The 21,707-nt window shown below is 37.4% G+C and overlaps 1 non-coding gene across 1 annotated transcript; it reads left to right on the top strand.

Annotated features, from left to right (window-relative positions):
* Positions 1-17,904: 17,904 nt before the first annotated feature.
* On the top strand, positions 17,905-18,010 carry LOC145637421 (small nucleolar RNA R71). Its single transcript, XR_014114207.1, has one exon. It is a non-coding gene; the product is annotated as a small nucleolar RNA R71 (small nucleolar RNA).
* The last annotated feature ends 3,697 nt before the right edge of the window (positions 18,011-21,707 follow it).

The following is a 21,707-nucleotide window of genomic DNA, read 5'->3' as shown; positions in this document are numbered from 1 at the left end:
ACTTAGCCGCCCGAGTGTTGCCGTTATATAATCCCATATTACGGCAGACGTTTGACAACATCAAAGCGGACTAGTACTCATACAAGAGAACTCACAACACTCACGGTCGAGGAAATAGGTTCCGATAGCCATAATGAGAAGTATACTTATGACGATTTTTAATCTCTTAAAGTATTATCATAGGTCGATCCAGTATGGTTCTAAACCAATAACTTTGCAACTGAGTTATGACAATCATGTCCTCGTAGCACAAGAAACGGTGCTATAAATCAGACTACACACTAATCTCAATTGGTCATTAATCGTCCATTGTTTTAATGACCTTGATTAGGGATAATTTTTTATTATAATATTCAACGTTCACTTAATAGGTTTTTCCTTACCAAGACTGGTGATGAGTGACATTTATGTCACTCTTAGGGAGTAGTTTTAAAGTCATTTTCGTGTTTATTTTATCTTATTTTCCTTTCTTTCTCTTTAATAAAGTTTCTAGTTTATTTTGGTAATTTTGTCGTGTTTTAATTCTTTTCGTAGTTTTTAGTTTATTTTCGTATTTTATTTGCTTTTGATTTGTTATATTTCGTTCTTTATTTTGATGAGTGGCATTTATGCCACTCTTTTATCCTTTTTCTCTAAGGATTCTCCCCTCGTTTGCACTTGTTTGGCCCTCTTTCTAAGCATTTTTACTTAGCTTTGCTTTCTCTTTTCTTTCTCCTTTATCCTCCCTTTTCTTAGTTTTCCCGCTTTGTTCTTATTGTTCTTTTCATGCTTATGCTTTGTAGGAACCATCGAGATTTTCAAGAGGAGGAAGCTAAGCTCAAAGGAAGCTCAAAGGAAGCTAGAGGAAGCATGATTCAGAAGAGGTTCGCCCGAACCTCCTGATGGTGTGGCCAAACCAAGGTGTGGCCGAACCTGCTCAGTGGTTCGGCCGAACTTCGAGGCAGGGGCAAGATGAAAATTGGCAGTTTTGCAGGAATGGCCGAACCACAGAAGTTCGACCAGACCAGGATCAGGGAGGTTCGACCGAACCTACCCATGGTTCGACCGAACCAACCCATGGTTCGGCCGAACCTACCCTGTAGTCCGGCCGAACCTACCCTGTAGTCCGGCCGAACCTTCCCATTTGTTCAGTCGGACCTCTCCTTTTCTCAGCTGACTCTATACGGACTATATAAGTCCCTTTTTTTAGAACGTTTTGGGGGGGGGGGGGGTGGAATAACTATCTATTCTACTCTCTAATTAGTTTTAGGTTAGGTTAGGATTAGTCTTCTTTGGTAGAGAGAGAAAGTGAGGTTTTCTTCATTAATGAACTTGGATTTTGAAGAAGGAGCTTGTTCAATCCTTTGTAGACCTTCATCTTCAATTAATGAGCAATTTCTTACTCTCTCTCCTCTATTTTTATTTGTTTATTTTGATTATTATTTTAGTTGTTGGTATTGCTTGTTGATCATGTTGATTCTTGATTATTTGTTGATTAATCTTGTTATTATCATGATTAGTGAGTAATTTCCCCATTAAGGGGATGGTTGTGGTGTAGTTGGACCTTGAGCATGTTCTAGGGTTTAAAATTGATTTATTTGTGATTAAAGTCTTTATATGCTTGATATTCTTTAATCTTCTTGCAAGTGCACATTGTTGGTTGATTAAAGGTGAATCTTTGCTAACAAGAAACGGAAGTTGACTTAGTTAAGGTTCATTACTATTGATTGTTATTTAATAGTACCTCCTAGTATATGGTTCTAATGTGGAAGCATAGAGGCTATGTTAGGAGAAGCCAATTGACCCCGGAAGGCGGCTAGATTGGATTCTTAATTTCGATATTCGAGCATGTTTAGTTCATAATTAATTCAATTTCTATGCCTTTGTTTATGTTCAAGTGAATGCTATACCTAAACCATTTCCCTTAATGTTTTATTTCTTGTTTTAGCATTTTTAGACTTTAGTTCATTTATCCCCTATTCCGGACTAGCTTAATTGTTGATAACATTTGGTGGTGTTTACCGTTCTCTGTGGTTCGACCCCTATGCTTGCCTTATACTCGTATTAGGTTTGTTTAGGTTGTATAAATTGTATTTGATCTGGGGATAGACAATTGACGACGCGTTTATTCCCTTGTCAACTGGTCTTGATACCCTATTTTGAATATTCCAAGAATCTAATGGACTCATTATTTAATCCTAAACCACAATTAAATAGCAAATGGAGTGATAAAATATTGCATGAAATCTATATTACTCCAAAACTTGAACGGTTTTTCTTAGTGTCGTACATTAAATGTTCAAAATTTAACTAAAACTCTAAATAAGGAAATTACAACCAGTCTCCTACATGCTTGATTCCCATTGCCTCAACGTGCTTGTTGTGCTTCACTTGAGGCAAAGGTTTAGTAAGTGGATCGGATACATTGTCATCCGTTCCAACTTTGCGAATTCTTATTTCACCTTCTGATTTCCATTCTCGAATCATGTTAAACCGCCGTTTGACATGTTTGACTTTCTGATGTTCCCTTGGCTCTCTGGCCGGAGCAATAGCTCCATTGTTGTCACAATAGAGGGTTAATAAACCCTTTATGTAGGGTACAACATCAAGTTCACCAATGAACTTACGAATCCAAACAGCCTCCTTAGCCACTTCAGCAGTTGCTAAGTACTCGGCTTCAGTTGTAGAATCTGCAGTTGTACTCTGCTTGACACTCTTCCAACTGAACGCTCCTCCATTTAGACAGATCACATATCCAGATTGTGATTTGAAATCATCTTTGTCTATCTGTAAGCTTGCTGGTCGAATCTAAATCTACCGCAAGTGTACGGGTCAATTACAGTAAATATAGGGTGAGCAAGGTATCGTATCCACAAGGAGGTCTACTCAAGTACCAAATTAAGAAACTAGAATATTATTTAGACGACGAAAATATGAGAAAAGTACTACTAAAACTATAAACGATTTGATTAAAGTTGCAAACAAGTATAAGAAATAGTTCTAGGTTTCGGGTTTCATCAATTACTCTCTATAATGAAATTAAAGTAGTTGTAGGGTTGAACATATATAATGTAGCAATGATCGAATTACCAATAGCATGTAATCTCCTCTCCCAAGGTAGAAAACGTATATTTAAATCAAAATTATGTCTACTTCCGTGATCACAACAATTGAAATAAACTCATTAAGAATAGGAATTCAATAAGACCACCCCAAGTGTATAACTATTCCTAAAATTATACTACTTAACGTTTGATAATCCCACGAACTAGTATTAAAATTTCACATCCGCTAATAATCCAATACCTTAAACATACAATCAATTGGCCAGATTAAAAGTACGAATTAAAACAAGATTATCAAATTGCAATCATATAAATAAAACCCAAACAAAGTAATTCAATTTATTGATAGAAAATAAAGGACTACATCCCTAACCTAGAACAAACGAAATTAGCTAGACATAGAAATCAAGAGGACACAACTAATTAATGAAGAGTCAATATAAAACATATCAAATCAAGCAAAAACCAGTCAATTGCATAAAATTAAGGGAAGAAATAACGCTGCTCCAAGCTCGGTCCAGTCACAGCTCTCGCGAGGTGCTGCTGTTCCGTCCTCAATCTCGGGCTGCTGTTTGCCTCCTTCGTCTTCTCCTCTTCGTCCGTCCGTGTCTCTCCCTCTCCTCTACTCCTCGTCTCCTTAAGTACAATGGAGTATATTGAGGGTTTAGGATTTCTTCCTCTCTGTTTTTCCTCTTCTCCGCCGCTGCTCCTTTCTTTTTGGGAGTATTGAGTTCGTGGGTTTTCAACCCACTTTCATTCTTTCTTTGGTGAAGTGTATCACGTTAGGAAGTCAAGTGGGCTTTCTTTGTTTAATTATTTCCTTTTGCTCCATTTCACTTAACTAATGAACATTGACTTGAGCTCCTTTCCCTAAAATAATAAAAATAGATTATGCTCATTATAATTATCAATTGGAAAACATATTAAAATACAAGGGAAATCAAATTCATTGATTAATTCTTAAAACGAGCTTATTATGAGTATAATTCACTAAATATAATTAATCGAGTATTACAATATAAAATATCATAATAAGACAACAAAGCATTATAATTTTATAAATTTATACTCTAAAATAGCATTAAAATGATATAATAAAGTATATAAAATATTGACTTATCACTTGCGTCGGTATAACCTTCCACAACTAATTCCTTTGAATCACCATACACCAGGAATTTATCCTTGTTCCTTTTCAAGTACTTTAGGATACTCTTGGATGCATTCCAATGGGCCTCTCCTAGATCTGATTGGTAACGGCTCGTAGCACTCAAGGCGTACGATACATCTGGCCTAGTACATATCTTGGCATACATTATCGATCCAATAAGCGAAGCACATGGAATTAGATTCCTTCTTTCCTGCTCATTAGGTGTTTGTGGACACTGCTTCTTGCTTAGGGTTATGCCATGTGACATTGGCAGGTGACCTCTCTTGGCCTCCTCCATGCCAAATTGAGCAAGTACCCTATCAATATATGTACTTTGACTCAATCAAATCATCCTTTTTGATCTATCCCTAAGATCTTGATGCCTAGTATGTACTGAGCCTCTCCTAAGTCTTTCATTGAGAAGCATTTTCCAAGCTAGGACTTTACTGACTCTAACAACGGAATGTTGTTTCCAATGAGCAATATGTCATCAACATTAAGACTAGGAAGGCGATGTAACTCCCACTAACCTTCTTGTAGACACAAGATTCATTTAGATTCTTGATAAAACCAAACTTACCGATGGCTTCATCGAATCGCATATTCCAACTTCTGCTAGCTTGCTTTAGTCCATAAATGGACTTCTTAAGCTTACAAACCTTCCCAGCATTTTTTTGGTCGAAAAAATCTTCAGGTTGTGTCATGTACACAGTTTCTTCCAAAATACCATTTAGGAAGGCAGTTTTGACGTCCATCTTCCATATTTCATTGTTATAATATGCAGCAATCGCTTGGAGGATCCGAACGGATTTAAGTATTGCGATTGGTGAAAAGGTTTCATCGTTATCAATACCATGAACTTGTATGTAACCTTTTTCCACCAATCTAGCTTTGTAAATGAATACATTTCCATCTTTGTCGGTTTTCATCTTGAAAATCCACTTACATCCGATAGGTGTATAACCATCGGGTAAGTCAACCAAGTCTTAGACTTGATTTTCAAACACGAAATCCATTTCAAATCTCATGGCCTCATGCCATTTAGCAGAGTCGGTGCTTGCCATCGCTTGCTTGTAGGTTGTCGGTTCATCTCTATCCATAATCAGGATGTCCTCTCAGATCTCGGTTAATACTAAACCAAGATATCTATCAGGTTGAGATCTCGGCCTCTGAGAACTACGTAGGGTAATGGATTGAGCATTTGGATTATCGGTTTGACTTTGCACATTTCGATCATTTTGACCTACGTCAACAGATGCTGTTTGAGCACTTTGACTGTCATTCTGATTTTGTTGATCATCCTCACGAACTTCGTCGAGTTTGATTTTCCTCCCACTTGTCATTTTGGAAAGGTGTTCCTTCTCCAAAAGACACCATTGCGGGCAAGAAAAACTTTGTTCTCCGATTTGTTGTAGAAGTAATACCCTTTGGTTTCTTTTGGGTAGCCCACAAAGTAAACCTTGAGATTTGGGATGAAGTTTGTCAGAGATCAATTTCTTGACATATGCTTCGCATCCCAATATCTTTAGAAAAGACAACCTAGGAGGTTTCTTTGTCCATAATTCATATGGAGTCTTTTCTACAGCTTTTTATGGTGCACGGTTCAGTGTTAGTGCCGCAGTTAGAAGTGTGTGTCCCTAGAAAGAGATAGGAAGATCACTAAGACCCATTGTTGATCGTACCATGTATAACAAGGTCCGATTTCTTCTTTCGGATACTCTGTTCCATTGTGGAGTTCCTGGAGGTGTTAATTCTAAAAGTATACCCTTTTCTTTCAGATGGTCATCGAATTCTTGGCTCAAGTATTCACCACCTTGATCTGATCGAAGGGCTTTGATTTTCTTGCCAAGTTGATTTTCAACTTCACTATGAAATTCTTTGAACTTTTCAAACAATTTAGATTTATGCGACATTAGGTAGACATAACCATATCTACTATAGTCATCAGTGAAGGTGATAAAATATCGGTGTCTATTTCTTGTGGTGGAGCTCATTGGTCCACATACATCAGTGTGTATTAGACCTAATAAGTCTCCTGCCCTTTCTCCCAGCTTGGAGAATGGCTGCTTAATCATCTTGCCTAATAAACATCCCTCGCAGTTCTCAAACGATTCTAAATCGAAAGAGTCAAGAACACCTTCCTATAGAAGTCTCTTGATGCGTTTGATGTTAATGTGACCAAGACGATAATGCCACAAGTAAGTTTGGTTTGACTCCATGGTCTTAGCTCTTTTGTTAGTATCATAAACAATTTTGTCTAAACGCACAAAAGGTATAATTTCCATATAAACAGGACATTTAAACAAAAGGTCTTGTGATCAAGGTTAAATTGATGTCCAACGTCGCAAGATCAAAGTATGGTAGATAAAACTTAACAAGTTTTAGAATTTAGACAAAATACATGAGATTACAAACTTTCTTTGGATAGATTTTCTTCATATTCCTCTTATGTACTCATGTCCACTTGAAAAACACCGCTCATTTCGTTCCTGAAATAAGAGCATAAAATGAGTCAATTTTCCGGTATCTAGTACCTTATAAATTGCTTATTTTCAAGTGTGTAGATGATACCTGAGATTGAGGCTTTCTTTCCTCTCGCCTCATCTTCCAGATACTCGCTACATTCTCTTTTGTAGTGGCCTTGCTTACTACAATAGAAGCAGCGCATCTTTGCCTTGTTTTTGAACTCCTTTTTCTTGAGCCTTAGAGCAAACTTAGCCGCCTTGCAAGAATAGGTTTTCTAGAGCTCTTGGACAACTTCCTTGTAGGATAATTTGTTCCGATTGTTGGTAAGTCACATCTTAATTGCAACGTATCCCAAGTGGTGTGAGCTTAAAAACATATGAGTCGCTTGCTCATCCTCCACCAGTTTACCAATCAGTTCCAAATGGTTAAATAACCTTGTCATCTTTTGCACATTGGCTTGAAGTGGCATCCGGGGTCTAAGTCTTGCACTGTAGACCCTAGCCCACACTTCTTGCCTTTCTTTGCTAAGACATCCATCTTGCGGTGGCTTGATCCTCATGTTAGACAATGACCTAGTCACTTCTTCCATGAGTCCATCATAGTTGCCCTTATCGCTCTTTGTGACCCTCAAATTGACTACATCTTCTAGAGCCTTGAGAAGTACATCCGTAAGGTAGTTGGAGAATTTCTTCTTCCACTGTTCCGAAATGGAGTTTGCCATTTGTCAAGAGACTCTCTTGCAATCATAACTCCACTCCTCATGAGCCATATCGCTCATAATCCCTTTTTGAGTAGTAACTTGGGATGGGAGTATCCAAGATATGCCCTAGGTAGCAATTGCGGAGGGTCAAATGGAGTTCGTCTTCCCTTTCCTTGAAGTTTACCAAATTCAAGCTAAATGATAACTTCTCTGGAAGTTCTGGGAACATAAGATTGTTGTCGGTAGTTGAAGACATGATTCTAAATTTGAAAGAATTTTGAAATGAAAAACCATTCATAATATTTAAATAAGATTGCATTCATGCATTTTAATCAAACTTATTTAAAACGTCTTATTCACACATTTAAAGTTGTCCCCATTTTGGGTGAGAATAAGTCGATTCCAAGATCCAAAGAAACAAAGAGTGGTTAAGCATGCTTTGGATTGTCTTAAAACTCAATCTCTTAAGGTAAGCAACGCTTTGATAATGGCTCAAAGCCACTCTTGGTTGAATAAATCGTCGCATCTAATGCTCTCTCAACAATTTATTCACTTTGCCACGACATGTTAGGACTCCATCACTCATGTCGTTGAGTATAACCAAAACCAACTTGCATACCCGGTATGCCTTACGCTCCTAGAAGAGGTTGTGATGCCTTGCTTTGGCGTAGCCCACCACTACCCTCGTTCGGTTGGTATGTGTTGTTTTGGAATGGTATGTTTTACTCAATATTTAGGGACCTAGGGTTTCTATGTTGGTTGGTTTAAGTGAACTTAATTAATCATCACAACATTCGAAATCCTAAACATGAATCTAACATATAATACATATATATAAACATATATATTTATCGAAAAACATAAATATAGATGCACTTGGATACTAGCATGACCCCTTGAGATCTTCAAATCTTCAAAAGGTCTTCATTTGCAACATCATGGCTACGTCTTCCAAGAACCTCCATCTTCAAGACTTGACGATAATTAAATGCAACTACTAGTATCTACGATTTGGACTAATCTAAATATTAAGGTACAAAAATACCTAACGGTTCGCAAACCGTATTTAGATTTACAAAAAATACATCACGGATCACGGTCCATATTTTCTATCCTAATCGGGCCCCACTAGTTGCCATTTCATAAAACCTGTGAGAGAATATACATTCCATTCATCCATTCACTATCTGTGAAGGGCCCTTGCATTTTACAACGATAAACAAGTAACAATGCATAAACACGCGTGAACCAGTAACTAATCTAGGAGGTTAATCCAATGAACACGCCTAATTAAAACTACTCAAAGTTGTTTTAACCGGTTATGTAAATAAGCGCAATTAAAATTTGAAGCTCCCACTAAATTCCGCATCCAACTTAATTAATCCAATTAATTAAGCCAGTAAAACCCAAAATTTGTCAAAATAAATTTTGCCAATGCCGCTCAAAACCGAGGCCTAACCTCCAAAATTTATTAAAATAATTAAAACAAATTAGATTTAATAAAATAATTAAAACGACAATTTAAGCAAAAAATTATGTAGTCCAAAATGTCTAAGTGCCTAGAACTAAGCCATGGAGTGCTCACATTCCGCACAACCTTTTGATGCTCAATGAACGTGGGAGTGGGCCCGATGTCGCTAAGCGTTACATCGCCCACATCAGCGAACTTTCACACATCAATAACGTGGCCCTTGATGGCCATGTTGTACAAACTCATTGCACCACATTGCTTCACAAGCAACGTCTACGCATATTCCCTATTACACGACGCATGCACCAAGTCCCAAGCCACGCATCAATATGCTCGTGCTTGCACCAGCCGTGGCCAGCCAAGCAAGGCAGCGCGCACAACACCATGCTGCTGCGGCCTATGCTGCTGCTTGGTGTTTGATGGCACGCCATGCTGATGGCAGCAAGCAGCCGCCATGCACATGGCTTGCGCGCAAGCGCGGGCAGCATCCTTGGCAGCCACATGCGGGCTGCTATGCAGCCCGGCTAGCCAAGTGATGTTCTTACCTCGTTTTGCGTGCCATAGCCTCGGGATTTTGATCCCAATTTTGCGTGACATAATTATTAATTCTAAATTAATTTTAGAACTAATTCATTAAGCAAAATAAAAATTTAAACAAGTCTAACTTATAATAAAATTTTCAAAGTGCATGTAACCAAAATAATTTCCAAGAAGCATTCTTTAATTAAATTGGTTTAACTTGGTGCAACAAGAATAAGAGGGCAATTACTCACTATTACTTTAATTAATCTAAATTAATCTTGAGTTTTTTTGACAAAATTAGAGGGAGTTGGAAAAAATGAATTTAAGTTCAATTAAAGATTCCAACTTTAATACTTGTGAATCCTTGAAAAATTATATCTTCCAGTCTTGAAGATAAACAATTTTCTATCACAAAGTTTCAAACTTTATGATTCCAATCAACTAAAAAATGATTAAATCAACAAAGTTTAACAAAAATTCATGAAATTTAGTAACATAAAGTTTCAATCACTTTACATAATTAAAGATTGAATCTTTAATACTTGGAAGCCTCAAAGAACAATAATTTCACACTTAATGCAATTAGTGTGCAATTATGTGAAAAAATAAAACTAAGCTTTCAAGCACAAATTACTACCAAGTAATCATGCCTAAAGAGGTTTAAAATTGCATATAAAATATGTACTGAACCAATTACATAACCACCATAAATATGCAATTAATTTTCAAGGTTATAAAGACTTAAAAATTTTCGTAAAAACGAAAAATCCCTTAAAAAGTGCATTTCTGGTCGTTATTTGGCTAAAAACCGTCCCCTGGGAGGTTGAAACCATTTCAAGAACACATTTTCCACCCAAAATTCACTATTTTGGGTCGAAATCTGGGTTCGGGGCTGATGATAGCTTAAATGCGAGGTTAAAATAAATAAAACGAGCTACTAATCTAATTAGCACTTCAAGACCAGAAAAATTAAGCCATATAACACCTTGAAAAAAATATTATGATTTTAAAAATAAACGAGTGAGGTTGCGATACCGCTGTTGGGGTTTGGTAAGTCCAACTTACCGCAGAAACAACCCCGACCCAAGACCACACTCGCAATAAATTAAACCATAAGCATAAATAACTGAATTTCAAGATTAAGACAAGATAATTACCTTTGGAGCGTGCTTCGCCCAAATGGAATGGACTCTTACTTCGAAAGCAAGCCTCAAAAATACAACGGCCTCCTACGATAATCCACCCACAACCCGATCACCGAAAATGGTCCAATGCCTTGGAGTTAGCAAGGCCCGACCAAAACCCGAGTGATTAATGAGTTCAAAGGTTTTAACAATGGTTATGCCTTTCTTAACTCTCACTCAAGTGATTTTCCCAATACCCCAACTTGGGTATTTATAGGGAAAATAAGAGAGAGAAAAGATTTCCCATCAATGTGGGAGAATTCGATTTTTCCATTTTATTTTAAAGCTAAAATAAAATTAATAATCAAACTAATAATAAATCAACAAGTGGCAAGCTCATGTTAGAGGTTAGGTGAGGACCATTTGGAGGAGGGGGGACAAAACTTGCTCCCCACTCCCTCTAAAAAAACCAGCCAACACACCCCTTTAACCTCCTCTCAATTCGCGCCACGTGACACCCACACTTGGGCACCAAGGCACCCAAGGTGGGCTGCCTTGCCGCGGTTGCCCGGCAGGCCCACCACAAGCGTGCGGGCCGCTAGTACCGCCAGCCAGAAAGCCTAGCAACTTATGCGGGTTGCTCGTGCTCTCAGCCAGTGAGCCACGCACCAACGATGCGGGCTGCTGCTGGCCTTGTGACTTGGCCCAACATTTCTGCGGTTGGCGCACCTAGCCTTGCTATGCTAGCATTGATCCGCTAGCACGCACCAGCCAGCCTAGGCTCGGCTTGGTGCGCATGCTAGCAACCATGTTAGGTCATATACCCCTAGCACTCAGTTTGCTTGGGGCATTCTGATGCTAGGGGTATTTGGGTCATTGTTGATTTTTTATTATTTTTATGTCTCGTCTTTTACCATTTTTTGACTCGACTTCCGACGTTCGGTTTCAACGCTCTAAGCTCGAATTCCCGACGTCTATATATTAATTACTCAGTTGACTTATTAATTAATTCATAATTAAGTAGTCGCTTCGGTTCGTTAGTTGCTTTGGTGTGACCCGAAGGGTTCAGTCAAGATTAAGCTGTAATATTAATTATGCATTTATATTACTGATCGAAAGCGGCCTCCACCCAGGCATTCCGATCACTTGACCTTACTGAATATATTAGCTTTCTAATAATTCTGAACCCACTAACGGAATAGTACACTTGTTCGAAGGACACCATTCCTTTCATTATAATGTTTGTCACCTTCTAGAGGTGAATCCTTGTCATAAAAGGTGATCAAGTTTATAGGACTAGGGAGATCACTCGTAAGGAAGTTAGCCAACCTCTCAGAAGTGGTGTAAGAATCTATCCCTTTCTTATCCAAGGTATTCATCATTGCCAACTTATGTTCTCGAGATGTTGCTAGAAGCTTCCATACGTTCATATCAACCTTGGTTTTCTTGAACTGCTTGACAATATCATTGTCTTCTATGATAGGTATGGGAACTTGCTGCGTAGTTTGCATAGGTTATGTTGAAATGGGAGATTGCATTCTACCATATCTTTTGAGGACGTCTATAGATGAATCTTCTTCAACCCAAAAATCGCTTATTAGGTATATGACTGAAAGTGGAGGTTCTTCCATATCCTTAAGATAGACGTCTTCATCGTCACTGTCCCAAGCCCCATTGATGCTAATATCTTCCTCTTGTGGGATTTGGACTAAGTTTTTATCATCAATCATTTTTTGAATTAAATCTTTAAATTTAAAACAGTTTTCAATAGTGTGACCCCCTGATTGATGGTATTGACAGTAGAACCTATCTGTCCTCTTTAGCGATTCAAATTGTCTCGGTTCGAGAGGTTTGACCTTACCCTTCTCGGAGAGCATGTTGAACATTTTAGCGTAGGAAGTCCCAATTGGAGTATAGAGTTTATTACTCTTCTTGGGTCTGTCAATTACTTGTAAGGAAAAGGGTTTCTTCTTCGTGGGTGGAACCTTTTTACACTTTTTCTGAAGCTCCTCTAATTTTTTCTTTGCGACTTTGAGAGCTTCACGTATCAAGCTTTATCCCTTCCACATGGACAATGTAAGCAACCGTACATCCTCTTTGCTTGCTGGTTCAAGAAAGTTATCCATGGCATCAAAAAAGATTTCCTCCTCTTCTTCGATAGCATGAATTTCTTCAATAGGTTTGATGAAAGATGAGGGATCAATCTCGTTTTCTTCATCAGAGATGGCCAAGTAATGAGCGAGAGGTGTATTGTCAATGCTTGGCTTTTTACTGGCAGGAGGCAATGGCAGTTTGTTGTTATCGATTAAATCTTGGATAGCTTCCTTAAGCTTCCAAAAATTTTTGGTAAGATGACCCCAACATTGGTGATATTTGCAATGTGCATTAGTGTTCTAGTTAGCTTTCCTCTGCTTAACTGGTGGGTTCCCAAATGGTCCAATAGGAGTTATAAGACCTTTTGCATTTAGTCGGTCAAATGCGGTGTCATAACTCATACCTATATGAGTAAAGTTCCTCCTAAATGGTTTCTTTTGCCCTTGGTTATTCATAGCAAGGACTTCACTTAAATTAAAGGTGCTAACAATGTTTGAGTTGGTGGTTTTGGAAGAAGAAGGATTGTCATTCTTCTTGCCTTTCCAGCCACTGTTGGAGTTACTGTTAGCAGGTTTCAACTTATCCAGGTCGTCTTCAATATTAATTTCAATGTTATAGACGGCCTTGAAGGTATGGAGATTATTCTTGTATTTGAGATGCTTGGAGTACTTCTCTTGAAGGTTCTTGATGAACAACCTCACAGATTCTTTCTCGCTTGGTACTTCAATCATCTTAGAAAAGGTTTCTCTCCATTTGTTGAAGAAAGAAGTGAAACCTTCATTCTCCTTCTGCTTGAGAATTTCAAGTTCCCTACAGTCAGTTTCAACTTGAATGTTGCACTTTTACATATCAATGAAAGCGTTTACTATGGACTCCCAAGTAGAGGTTCTTTCTTTCTCAAGAGAGAAAAACCATTATTGGTAAACGGTTTCAAGAGATAGAGAAAACAAGGAGGGAAACACCTTCTTGTCAATACCCTTGATGCTTATTATTGTTTCGAAAGCTCTTAGGTAAAAGTAAGGGTTGTCAGTCGCTTTGAGTTTCGAGATGTTGTTAGCATTGAAATTCTGCGGAAGAAGATCCTTGTCCACTGAGACCCCTTGTGAGCTAATTCCTTGAAACTTGTAGTCACTAGACAACTTGCTCAAACTTTCTTGAATGACGTCCATGTGTTGTTGCTTCACAGGATCATCGATATTGAGGGTTAAAACCTTTAACGCCTCAGTCACAGTAATCAATTGGTTTCTGAGCTCATTAACTTCCTCTTGAGTTGCCATTATCTTTTTAGCCTTCCTTTTTCGAGCGATTGATTTATCGAAAAGTTGAATTTGAATAAAAAGGTTTTCTTTGATCAAACGCCCTTCCTTTCTTGACCACGCGCTGTAAATAAAACTATTTTTGTTTTAATGACTTGACTCAAATTGACTTTGACTTTACAGGTTTTAAAAAAGAAAAAAGCAAAAATAGGGTGCATATTTTTGACGAAAATAAGGTTTTTATATTTTTAGGAATCAAGTATAGGGTTCACTCAAGTGGTTTAAATTGGAGGATTAATATCCGACTTACCCCCCTAAAAAATAAAGGAAAATACACGCATACAAGACTCTCTTAGACATAGTCAAAGTGTGCATACATATTAGTGTGTGCTTTACTTGGTGAGTGCAAGTGACATGCTTTGACTTTTGTGTAAGACCATGGGACTTAGTGCCTAGACTCGATTAATGACTTGACACGGTATTATCATCAGTAAAAATTAACCGAATTCATTAGCAAATTGTTCAATTAGACACAAGGTGATGGCTCGAGCAATAAACCGTACTGTCACCAAAATAACAGGACTGGCGCCTCTCTTTGCGGTGTAGCGCCAGATGACAATATTGTCGCCCGGCGCTACGCTCCACAGAGTGGCGTTGCAGCTTAAATCTCGACGTCATTGCTGGAACGTCGATATGGAACTGCTTTCGGTATTACTACTCTACAGGTGTGCCTAAAGTCGTACTAAGTCAACTCTAATTAAATTACTAGACTTTCATTACTTAAATTAATTAATTAATTAATTAGGAAAAGTTCTTTTAGTCATTAATCAGTTTATTTAGTTTTAACACAAGTCAAACAAACGAATAGGAAAAGAACATAGAGTATGCACAAGAAATAATGCACAATTAGTCAAGTAGGCACGATATGATGCAATGAGTTCGTAACCTAACCATGGTTGTAGTTCTTTAAAGTTTGGGATATAGGTTAGTCAAAGAGGGTCCATGGTTAATTGTCTGCATGCATTGCGCGGAAGCCTAATCGTGAAGGGTTGGCGCGAGTGGATGGGACACCGGTAGTTTAAACAAAAATTCGCTTTCATGGTTTGGTGAATTCAACATTCTCGGATGTACCCTTTGTTGCACAGAGCGTTCAATCAGGTAGATGGAGCATGAATTCCCAGAGGGTTATGTCCATATCTAGAACACGTATGGGTTTCAGAAAAGTGAGAAAAACTCAATCAAGAAGTAGGATCGAGCAAACAGTGCTAAAAACTGGTCAAAATTAGAACGCATATTTCTTGCTCGGTATTGGAAGAACTTGGCGCCAGCGAACAGAGGCCGGCGCCACAATTTGGCTTTGGCGCCTTGCGACAGAGACTGTCGCCTGGCGCCAGAGTCAAATAAGTGGCACTAGACTCTATTTTCTGACGCTAGTTCCTACATGCCTCAGCAGCTTTCTGTGCTCGATAAAATTTTCCAGTTTCGCGCAGCATTATTTCGATCCTTGTTGTGAAAGATATTCCTCAAATTTCCTACGTGTAAAAATCCTATGTTTTAACTCATTACGGATGGTCTTTCCAATGAGATCTTTTTTATGCATATGACAATAATGTTAATCAAAATTATGCACATGAAATACTTAGAACTTTTCGAGTCTCATCCACTCATTCTAAATCATTGCCGAAATGAATTTCAGGAATTAAAATAGAAATCCTCCCTAGTGGAGTCACCAAAAACTGTAGGGAATATTTCAAGAATTACCCGAAACTTTAACCCCATTGTGATCATACACTAAAGTACGGTGGCGTCCAAAGGGAAAGAAGATAGAGCAAAAGAGTCGCCAACAAGTTTTAGGAACTTGTAAACCGTTCACGAGGTGAAGGTTACACCCCTTAACGATCTAGGAGATCGTCAACTCCAATAGGTTTGGAACCATGACTGGTAGTTCGGGGATGAAGTTACAAATCCAACCTAAAAGAGATTGAACCTGCCCTAATAATAGGCCTCTACTTTATTCTGATCATATTCATGTGCGCTTTCTGACTAACATGCAATTAATAGGATTAACCCTAAACCTGTTTAATCTATGTTGGTTGAATATTAATTCACAAATAAAACTATTATTGGCGATCACTTGAATTCTAATCATATTAACCCTAAACAAGATTATTAATGATCTTATAAAGCATGATTACAAGTACCAATTCCCTGTAAAAATGCATAAAAGGCGTGATCAATCAATAACAATAATATAATATCAAGCAACATAATAATATTCATCATAACAATCATAATAATCCAAATAATTATAATTATCATAATAATTAAATTAATCATGTTAAAGCATAATAATAGCAAGATCCTAGGAATGATACTAACAAGATTAATTACAAACCCTAGCATGTCACTAAACAATAAAAATTAGAGCTTTAGCCCTAACATGATACTAACATGAATATATTAGAAAGAATAGGAAGCATCATAGGAATCACAATAAGCATATTTGATATAAGAAATTATAATTGTTACCCTAAACATGATACTAGGAAGATCAAAACACCCTAACATGACATTAGGAATCATAATAACAACCTAAGCATGATTTCTATATCATAATATCAATAAATCAATTAAAGTACTTACTTAGATGCTTCTTATCTCTTTCTAATAACAAAATACATGCGTTAGTAACTTCAAGGAAAATAATAAACAAACCATTAAATTAAATAATTGAAATAGAGATTTGGGACCAAACCCTCAGAAATTACAACCTTTCACGTCTAGGGCGAAGGCAACTTCAAACTTGTTTAGGTGCTTCTTGGTCTTGTGAATGCGGAATTTTGTAGAAAAAGCTAGAGAGAGAGAAGAATTCTTGAAAGCTAGAGAGAATAAGAATTGATGATATTTGATGATGGGAAACAGAGATTTTAGGAGGCTATTTATAGAGAAAATCAGCCGGACGAATAGAAAAATAAATCAGAGTTTTGATGAGAATAAAACAAGTTAGCGGCAGACGTTGGACATTAGCGCAAGGCGCTAATCATTAAATTTACGCGTTTTCTTAATTATGATAAATTTTAGCCGTATAGAAGGGAAAAATCGTATTTTCCTTAAAAACACTCTTTTATTCTGATTAAAACTTCAAAAAGTCAACCAAAGTCAATTTATCAATGCTAATTGAATGTGGAATGAAAAGAACCTTCTAGAAGAATCTAGAAGACTTGAATCAATTCTAATTGCATAAGGAATAATAAATCCATATTAGGCCCTCCTCTAGATCATTGGGCCGCATATAAAGATCATATCGAGCCCAATTTAGTAATTTGGCCATAACTTCCTCATTATTCATCGGAATTGGGCTTATAATATATCGTTGGAAAGCTCTTTTCAAGCCACATCCAACTATACCATTATTGGACCCTTGCTATAGACCAAACTAAACTAGATTGTCTGTTTTCTTAAAATAGGTTTTCAAAAACAGAGAAAAAGAAAAGAAATAAACTATCCGCAACACTAGACTTTCCACACTTTCACTTTTTTCGACTATGATTCGACGCGAAAGGTACTCATCACTGGGTTTAGTTTTGGGGAGACACAAATGGGTGTCTACAGTATGAAAGTAACTAGAGAAAATTCAAAGTACAGAAAATACAAGTAAAACTAGAGAATCCTCAAAAGACACAACCACTTGGCATATTACTTGAAGTAGAAGGAGGAGTAGAGTTATAAGATGTACCTCTCCCCTTAATGTGGGAGGGAAGACTTGGTGCAATTGAAGAGGCACTCTCTAGCTTGGCCTTGATCAATGTCATCTCCTTCCCCAAGTTTGAAATTTAGAAAGACAAGTTATTAATTGCATTGAGATGATCAATCGAATAGACCGTTGAGCCACTCTTGCTTGTAGACTCTCTCTCTTCCTCTTGCCAATCCATGTAGTGACGAACTACATCCTCAATTGTATCGATAACTTCATCCTTGGTCTTGCTCATAATTGGACCTTCGGCTCCGGCATCAAGACATTAATTCCCTTGAGGACTCAATCCTCCATAGAAGATTTGTATGATTTGGTAGGTCGGGATTCCATAGTGAGGACATTCTCGTTGATACTCCTTGTATCATTCCCAAGCCTCATACAAACTCTCACTAGTCTTTTGCTTGAAACTTTCGATTAGATTTCTTGCCTTGGCATTCTTCTTTTGAAGGTAAAAACAAGAAAGAAACTCTTTAGTGACCTCATCCAAAGTTCTCAAGGAATTAGGCTTTACTTCCTTGTCTAACCACTCTAAAGCTCTTTCGATTAGAGAAAGAGGGAATAGCTTGAGTCTTATGAATTCTTGAGAAAGCCCATTGAACTTGATTGTATTGAAATACTTCTCGAACTCTTTGAGATGATTTAGTGAGCTTTCGTGCTTGACACCACTAAATTTCCTTCGTTCAATCATTGTTAAAACTGCCGGCCGTATCTCAAAGTCATTAGCCGGTGTTGTTGGTGGAGCAATGCCACTCTCGAATCTAGAAGCACCGGGAGTTCCCAACTCCTTCAAATAAACTCTTGGTACTTTACCCATGCATCTTTGTTCTTCTTCTTGAAATTCTTCTTCACTTGAAGACCTAGAACTCAAGGATCGTGTAGAAAATCTTATCCTTGCGATTGTTCTCTTAATCGCCAGATAAAAAGGTACTAAAGTCCTTCCTCTTGTCCTATGCATACAATTTACTCTTCCTCTTGTTCTCTCAATAGCACGGCTTCAAGTGTAGCCTAAAAGAGAAAAATCGTTTTGCATTTTTTAAATAAAATGAAATAGACTCGACAACAATAGCAAACAACTACGTCACTCCCCGGCAACGGCGCCATTTTTTACGAGGGGTGAGACTAGATCGTTAACTAATCCTCCCTCGGTCAAACTAAATTTGTATACACTTAACAAACCTAAATACAAGTATAGAGGAAAGTTAAGGGTCGAACCCAGGAATGGGGGGAAGTTAGCTATTGCATAAGTCAAGCTATCTTTAAGCGTAAACAGAATGTAGGTTGTCTAAGTTAAACTAAACAAATAAGGAAACATAAATTAAATCAATATACCAAACACTAGGGATTTAGGATCCACATATTCTTGCAATGAACACAAAATAATCGGGTTGGAGATTGATCAATTCGAGTATTACGAGGGATGATAGATAATGCAATCAAAAGAGCTCAAAAAGCTATCTCCTAGGGGTCTAACTAGCGCCAACTACGAATGACTCTACTAGGAACGTCACAAACCAAGCTCAATCGATAAATGTGAGCTACAAATCAATGGTCCGTATCAATGTAGGTACACAGTGCAATCTAGCATGGCAATTAAAGTTAGCTACTCTTAAACTAATCACACACATGCACAAAATCAATCAACCAATTTTATCACAATGGTAAATCAATAAAAACTCCCAATTAGCTATGATCCATCACTCAAACATGCTTCTGCACATCCCTAGCAAGTAAACTACTCACAATCCATGGAAGAAATCAAAATCAAAACTAAGCTAATCAACAAATTCATCATCATTATTTCAATCAAACCAAATTCAATCAACTAATCAACAAATTTGAACAATCAATAAACAATTGCAATAAAAAACTAAAGATTACATTAAAGTAAAAGAAATCCTTACAAACTTTGGTGAAATCAAAGGAAATTGTGCTTAGAATCATCAATCATCAACCATGAAATTTCTCTCTCTAAAATCTAAGAACGAGTGTTTTTCTCTCTAAACTTCTCTCTCTACAAACTCTAATTCTAATTCTCTAATTCCTTTTCTAAAAAATTGAATTCTCTAATAACAATTCTCTAGAAATGAAATCTCTAATAACAATTCTGTCTCTAAAAATAGAAGAAAAGTCTATATATAGTAAAACTAACAAAGAGAAGTTAGTTGGATCGTCCAAAATAGACCCGTATAGGCGCGACCTTCTTCAACAGGATGCGCCACCACGCAAAAATGGGTACGGAGCAGAGGGAGCAGGATGCGCGGCCACGCCTGGGCCACGCGCACCCACGCCTTAGTCGTGCACGCCTACGCTTGGGAACAGGGAAGCCTCCTTCCTTCTTCATCTTGATGCTCCTCGTGCACTCCACTTCGTGTGCTTGATGAACACGGAGCATGGCAGACCCTATAACAACTCGACGGTGGGTTTAACACGAGATTAGGTGCCCCCACGGCTTGAATGCACGGCTTAAGGTCAATAGGAACTTGCACATCTCAAAACTTAAGCTTTAAATGGAGAACAATAGGCATCCTAATTAATGTAAAACTCGGGAAAAAATCTCGGGAATCCTTGGACAACGATCTTAACTTGAAAAACGAATGAAAATAAACAAATAATAGGGAAAAAGACAAGAAAAACCAAGAAATGCATGAAAATTGAAAATCAACTAAGTAGAGAGCAAACAAAAGAAATAAAGAGCAAAACTAAGTAAAAAAGAAAGAAAAGAGATATAAAGGCAATCTAAAATCATCCCAAAAAGAACAAATGAGTGCCATGAATGACACTCATCAAATTTCCCCAAGCTAAACTTTTGCTTGTCCTCGAGCAAAACCAAGGAAGCAAGAAAAAGGATGAAAGACTTATTCAAAAATGAAAAAGAAAGACATAAGAAGAGATTTTACACTAAGCCTCACTTTCTGGGAATCACGGTAAATTTTAGCAACTAAAGACAAGCCATTTGAACCTCTAAGTCGCTTTAGAGGACGTGTGATGCTCTCATAAGGGTTTCCTAAGAGGTTAACCCATAACTCTTAACAAACATCATGAGGCAAATCACAAAAGTAAAAGAAATCAAAAGAAAAGTAAGTAATCCCCTCTCCTTAGGCTTTAACTCATAATCCCCTCCCCCGATATGTGACTCAATGTCTAGGTCAAAAATGGCTTTCCTAAAGGTTGTAATGTAAGGGAAAAAGGGTGAGGGTAGGCTTAAAATTTAGAAATTACTGGTATTCCTAATTAGTCAAGCAAAAGGGTGATCAAACCTTCTCCTCATAATTAAGTAATCACCAAACAAAAACAAACTAACACCTCCAAGCTTATTCAAAGCAATATCCACAATCATATATAAAAAAAGCATATATAAACGCTTCTCCCCCAAGCTTAAAGGAAGCATTTTCCTCAATGCTTGAAAAGGAGAAAAGAATCACATACAATTATTTTTGAAATTTCTCGTTTTTTTCTATTTTTTTCAATTTTTGCCAAAGCGTTTGAATGAGCTTTGCTTTTTCTCATCTTTTCATGTTTTCACATTATTTATTGTCCTCGCCTCTTTTAATTATGGACGAATTTTACAACTTTGCATTTGAATGTCCTTGCCTTTTTAACTTTGGATGGCTTTTTTATTTATTCACTTGCCAATATTCACAAGATATACAAAACAAAAGCTTGCTTACAAATAAGAACCAATATACAAACTCATATACCACAATCTCCAATAACATGATCAATTGCTTCACAAAAACCAAAAATGGAATAAAAAGAAACAAAAGGCTCAAAGTTCTAAAGATGTGGCTTGAAAAGAAGGAAAAAGGCTCAAATGTTTAGCAAGTAGGAAAATGTAAACCCAAGAACAAAAAATAAAGAAGATTATACCAGAAAAGAATAATTACCACCCCGAAAAGATGTCTTTGTCCTCCCTAGATGGTTCGGTCTCGTGTTTGAGAATTATGAGTCAAGATTCAGGATTAGGTCCACAATAGTCAAGGATCCATGTCGCTCATGCATTTAATTGTAGAAGGCTTGAAAAATTGTAAACCTTACATGGATGTAGCAAAAAACTCACTATAGGTGTAAATCAACCATAGGAAACAACTACCAAGCATGCCACAAACAAGTAGAACGGGTTTCATGA

This window comes from Chenopodium album, chromosome 6 (genome assembly GCF_948465745.1).
Source record: "Chenopodium album chromosome 6, dcCheAlbu1.1, whole genome shotgun sequence".
Classification (NCBI taxonomy): domain Eukaryota; kingdom Viridiplantae; phylum Streptophyta; class Magnoliopsida; order Caryophyllales; family Amaranthaceae; genus Chenopodium; species Chenopodium album.
This window is presented reverse-complemented; position numbering and strand designations above follow the sequence as displayed.